Source organism: Solanum tuberosum, unplaced genomic scaffold (genome assembly GCF_000226075.1).
Source record: "Solanum tuberosum cultivar DM 1-3 516 R44 unplaced genomic scaffold, SolTub_3.0 scf00087, whole genome shotgun sequence".
Classification (NCBI taxonomy): Eukaryota; Viridiplantae; Streptophyta; class Magnoliopsida; order Solanales; family Solanaceae; genus Solanum; species Solanum tuberosum.
The window spans coordinates 1,081,747-1,088,264 of record NW_006239017.1 but is presented as its reverse complement, the minus strand read 5'-3'; positions in this window follow the sequence as shown (position 1 = coordinate 1,088,264).

Below are 6,518 nucleotides of genomic sequence, written 5' to 3'. Positions count from 1 at the left end.
CCCAAGATGAAACATTTATCTTATTGATTTCATGTATATGAGTGTCTAGGTCAATTCTTTGTGGGACTGAAAATGTTATTGTCTCTTCCTTCTAGGCCAATATAGTGAATTTTAAAGCTTTATTGATAGTAAATATAGTGATTGAAAGTTTAGTAATTGAAGTCATTCTAACTATTTTTCATTTTGAATGGATTGTTGTCACTTTTTTCACATTTTAAATGAATTGTTTCTTTTATTTTTGTGTATGGTTAATAACCGAACCAAACCAAACCGAAACCGATAATCACCAAACCGATAAATGTATATTATATTTGGTTTAGTTTGGTTTTGATAATTTTAAAACCGATTAAGTTGGTTTTGGTTTTCGATTTTTGACCAATAACCGATCCAAACCAACCCGTGAACACCCCTATTAGAAAGTATTTACTGAAAAATCAAGAAATATCTATAGAATGAAAATTCAAAAGTGAATCTAGACATATAAAACAGGAATATAATAATTAATGAAGATTTGTCAATCTTTAAAGATTTGTCTATCTTGTCATATAGACTATAAATGAAAATATAATAATTAATGAATATTTTGTCAATCTTTTAAGATTTTCTTATGTATATATATATATGAATTTCCTCACTCTCTTCTAAAAATCAATCACTTGAGAAATTAAAAAAAAAGTTGTTTTCTAATAGAAGGAAGTATGAGTTTTGCTAAGATGGTTATGGTGATTTTTGTGCATATGGTTATTTTAGCTATAATAGAAGGTGCTCATGGTGTGCCATTTTGCTGTGGATGGAATCCTGAGTGTTGTCAAGCATCTCTTCAAAAAGAATTACCAAGGCAAATGAAATTTATTCCATCAAACACATAGATCTATCTTCTTGTTCTTACTAGAATGAACTATATGAACATGGATCATTTTGTTCTATTAGAGAACAAAAATGAAATAAATAAACTTCTTATTACTAATTTTCTTGTCTTATATTAAAAATAGATTCATAATAGTATTTTTCTCCTTTTTAAGCAATGCTAGTGTTGATGTGAATCTCATGTTTGATGTTGCCTTCATCAAATGGCTATTGTTATATTCCCTCGAAATCAGGGCAACTCAACCTAATTGAAGCCTTAAAGCGAAATTTTAATTAGAGGTATAAAATCTAAATAAACATTATATATAGTAATTTAATTTATTTTACTTATATTTTTTAGATGCAAATTGTTACTTTTTTTTTAATAAATGATTTAAAAGATTTCCTTCAGTCATTAGTTTTAGGTAAATTTTTATCAATTTAACGTTGAAAGACATCATTCACCGAGACAAACATTATATGAATTGTTAACATAATTCTATAAGTAATGCATTGATAAATTTTAAATAAAGATAAGAGTTAGAACTATAGAATTCGATTCAAGTAGTTGATAATTTAGTCCTCACTTTAATATGTTTGTTGCAATGCTAGAAAAATTTAGAAGAAATAAAAAAAACATTTGCAATTCACTTTATTCAAATCTTTTCGACTATTGATTCATATTTTGACAGAGTAATACTCTAACTTATTAAAAATTTGAAGAAGAAGAAGAAGAGTACAAAATGAGCTAAAAAGAATAAAAATAAAATAATATAAGTGTTAGCGAAGAGAATATAAAAAGGCAAAATAATATTTACTTGATTTCTTTTAATACTGAATGGGGTTAAAGAGAACAAAATATAAAAATAATATATATAAAATATATGTTTTCTCATAAATAATCAATTTTTTAATTAAATATTTAACACATAATTTATTCTTGGTAAAATTTGTAGGCCTCAAAAATTTGGAGGCTTAAGGCTAGGGGTGTTCACGGGTTGGTTTGGATCGGTTATTGGTTCAAAATCAAAACCAAATCAACTTAATCGGTTTTAAAATTATCAAAATCAAACCAAACCAAATACAATATACATTTATCGGTTTGGTGATTATCGGTTTCGGTTTGGTTTGGTTCGGTTATTCGGTTATTAACCATACACAAAAATAAAAGAACAATTCATTTAAAATGTGAAAAAAGTAGACAACAATCCATTCAAAACGAAAAATAGTTAGAATGACTTAAATTACTATCAATAAAGCTTTAAAATTCATTATATTGGCCTAGAAGGAAGAGACAATAACATTTTCAGTCCCACAAAGAATTGACATAGACACTCATATACATGAAATCAATAAGATAAATGTTTCATCTTGGACATTTTTTGCTTTCAATAAGTAAATTATAAAGAAATTTAATGAAAATATGTATAAGATCTTTAAAATTGTTTATAAAAAATAATATATTAAGTATGTATATTAATAAAATATATGTATATAATTCATCGGTTGGTTCGGTTATTTCTTCGGGTTTTTTCGAATAAAACCATAATCAAATCAAATGCTATCGATTTTCAAAAATCTAAAACCAAACCAAACCAAACCCAAATAAAATCGATTTTATTTTATCGATTTGGTTTGGTTTTTCGGTTTGGATCGATTTTTATCCAAACCGTAAACACCCCTACTTAAGGCATATGTCTCAACTCTTAAAGCATTGAGTGCCCCTGCTCTCAATGTTGCTCTACTCGAACCTTGAGGACAATTAGGTTCTTATTTAGGATTAGGGTATTGTTATAAACTAAGTCGACTTTGTATGAGCCTATGTGATAAAAATGGTGAATGAGGTTGATTTAGTTGGGATTGTTGGGTAATGTGGTAGAAGTGGTGAATGAGGCTGATTTAGTTGGGATTGTTGGGTCAAGTCAAATATTTGAGAGTTATGATTTAATAAAATGAAATCGAATCGAAACCGATAACAACCAAATCGATAAATGTATATTATATTTGGTCTGGTTTGATTTCGATTATTTTAAAACCAATTAAATTGGTTTGATTTTGGTTTTGATCAATAATTGACTCGTGAACACCCCTAGTCTCAAGTTTAAAGTTGTATCTATTAGGGAGCATTTTACCCTCAAAATGAAACTTTCTAACGCGAATCCAAATTTAATTATGCCCCAATCCCGATATCCAGCACAAGGGAAAACCAAAAAACTAGATCAAGCATGAACTGCGAATTCGATGCAAAAATGACAACTTTTTTCCTTCAAAAAAAAATTAACCAAAAGGGTAAAATCTCTCGTGAGGGAGCGATATCCTACTGACAAAATTAACTCCGTCAGCTCCGTTAAATAAAATCGCTGCCTGCCTGCCTCAACAGCGATTTTGTCAAAAAAAAAAAAAAAAAAAATCGCTCCAAACCTCAAATCTCCATTTTTTGTATGCTCCACCAGGTGACAGTTCATGGTTGACCTGGTAAATCTACTTGCAGGTTCGTCATTTTAATTGAATTCTGTTTTTTCATGTGCATTTTTCAGCTCCCAACCGCGTTTTTTTAAAAAAAAAAAAAAAAAAAAAAATCGCTCCAAACCTCAAATCTCCATTTTTTGTATGCTCCACCAGGTGACAGTTCATGGTTGACCTGGTAAATCTACTTGCAGGTTCGTCATTTTAATTGAATTCTGTTTTTTCATGTGCATTTTTCAGCTTTAACTTGTCAATTTGTTTGGTTGTATGATAATTCTCTCAGGAATGTGTTTTATCACCGTGATTATATGTGTTTCGGTAAAAGTTTCATTTTCCGGTGGCTTCTCTCCTTATTCCGTCACCGGTTTTTTTTTTGAAAAAAATAATTGACAAATTTTAAGATTTTTTTTTTTGGGTAGCGATTTTAATTTTTTTAAAAATAAAAAATCTAGCAGCGATTCTAATAGAATTTTTTATTTAACAGTGTTAATATTCCGTTTAATTTTGTTCGGAGGATTTTTCCCTTTTGGTTAAAAAAGAATTGATATGCTATTTATGTTTTTTTGAAGTAAAAAAAATTATCCTTTTGATTCCGAATTCGATTATACTTACTATGTTGTTGTTGACTTTGTAAATTCTGATTATCCGAGTCGATGTTGTAAACGCCTCTTCCAAGTATCAGTTGAGGTAGAATTTTATTTTTGAGACAAGAATTATATCTTATTGACAAGCCTATCATGTGATGTGTGAATTTGTTTTTGCAAGAATTCTGCTCACAAAAAAAACAATTATTTCTGGCTGCTTGATTCCGCCTCAGTTTGTTTCTAGTTTCTATTATTGAAACGTCTTTTAAAAGTTTCAAGGGATCAATTAGAATTTACGTATACAGTATGCCTGTTGTGTGTGTTCGAAGAGAGTAGTTCATGGAGTCCAGAGTCAAAAGGATAAATTTTTTTCTTCAAAAAGCATGCATATCAATTATTTTAAAAAAAATTAAAATTGCTGCCCCAACAACGTTTTTTCAAAAAAAAAAAATCTTAAAATTTGTCAAAAAAAAAATTTCAAAAATAAAATCTGGTGACGGAATAAGGAGAGAAGCCACCGGAAAATGAAACTTTCACCAAAACACATATAATCACGGTGATAAAACACATTCCCGAGAGAATTATCATACAACCAAACAAAATTGACAAGTTCAAGCTGAAAAATGCACATGAAAAACAGAATTTAATTAAAATGACGAACCTGCAAGTAGATTTACCAGGTCAAGCCTGAACTGTCACCGGGTAGAGCTTATAAAAGTTTCCACAGCAACAAAAAAAAATGGAGATTTGAGGTTTGGAAAATTTAACAAAATCGCTGCAGCTATTTTTTTTTTTTTAAATTGACAAAATCGCTGTTGGGGGCAGCGATTTTATTTAACGAATTAAACAGAGTTAATTTTGTCAGTAGGATATCGCGAGTGATTTTGCCCTTTTGGTTAAAAAAAATTGATATGTTGTTTATGTTTTTTGAAGGAAAAAAATTGTCATTTTGGCTCCGCACTCCTGTATAATCCCACAAATAAGATCTGGAAAGGGAAGGGATTAGGGATGTACACACATCTTACCCCTACCATTATGGGGATAGAGAGACTATTTTTGATTGTCGCAAAATTTACCAAGTCAAACCACCCAAAAACAGGTGGAAGCCAGAGTTTAACTTCTAAAATGCAGTGCCCCTCTCGCTTCGACCCAAAGTTAACGGTTCCTTCTTGTAATTTCTGAGTAGCTATCTGATGTATTTGCCACATTTTTTGGTTAGGAATACAGTACAAGATAAGGGTAATATCCTATTTGGAGGAATAAACCAATTCATTTTTGAAAAATCAGCCAAAATACATGATGTTTACGAAATTGTTTTCTAATCACTTCCCCCTGTTCTACCTCTCCTAATTCATCCTTACAGCCAAATAAATACCTAATGAATCTCGACAGAAGACTCTTTCACCCGCCTCCCTTGGCTCCATCAAGAAGGCTAATATTGTATGATAACTAAAGTATCAACATAACTGAGCCACACCCTCTTTGGCGTTCATCTTACATGATCTAAATATAGAGTCATCTCAGCCAGAAGCTAGCAATACGAAGATACTGTTTAATCACTTGATCAGCACGCAACCTGCCTTATGACTGTCAACAACTGGATACAGTAAGAACAAACCTAATAAGGGTGCAGATATGGAAAATCACAACCCATATTACAAAAAGACTACCTCACGCAGGAAATTATTTTGATTAATTACTAGGTCTGATATAAGACGATTTCCTGTCAACTAAGAACCTGTCCAATGTTACTGGGCAGCAAGTGCCCAGGACAACGTGTACAATATTAGATTTAAAACTAAGTATAGCTGGAAATTATGATCTAAGTCTCTAAATTAACTTGATGTCAAAAGAAAGAACAGCCAATACCTAAGGACACCACATCAAGGGATAAAAAAAATGGAGTAAATTTCTGAAATTGGCAAGCTAATAATAGCACCCTGGCTTCAATGGTGCGCACCAGGGAAACAACAACAACGTACCTACGAGTGGGTCTGGGGAGGGTAGTGTGTATGCAGCCCTTACCACTAACCTTGTGAGGTAGAGAGTTGTTTCTGACAGACCCTCGGCTCAAGAAAAAACATAAAAAAACAGCCAGGAAAAAGAAAGCAATATCATCAGATGTGGACCTCTTAACTGATTCCACATTAGTGAAGGATAAAAGAAGCGGAATTGAGGTGACAAAAAAAACACCAAGTATCATCACAGGGTAAAGATGCTGGCGTAAAGACATGAATGCTGTCATACGCATCAAAATGACAGTGTATGCCTCAAGTTTCTCTCAATGTACTCAAAAGCAAAACACAGAGAAAATCGCACAAGTCTGTTAGGTTTTACGCACCAAGCGCAATAAAAGACACAAATACAATAAAAATAACTACAAACCTAAACAACAGGTGTATCAACAGAGGAGTTAAAAAACTCCAATTAAACAAAATATATGAAGTCAAAATCATGCCATCCAAGTTCAAGTATCATCCTGAATTTTTTATTCAAATGTATGTATGCAGTTTAAATTTCCAGCAGGGTTTCTGTTAGATCGAAAAAGATTTTGATGATTGACAAATAGCGGAACAGATGAGTGCGACTGGAATTAGGAGAATGTCAACCACGCGAAGCAGA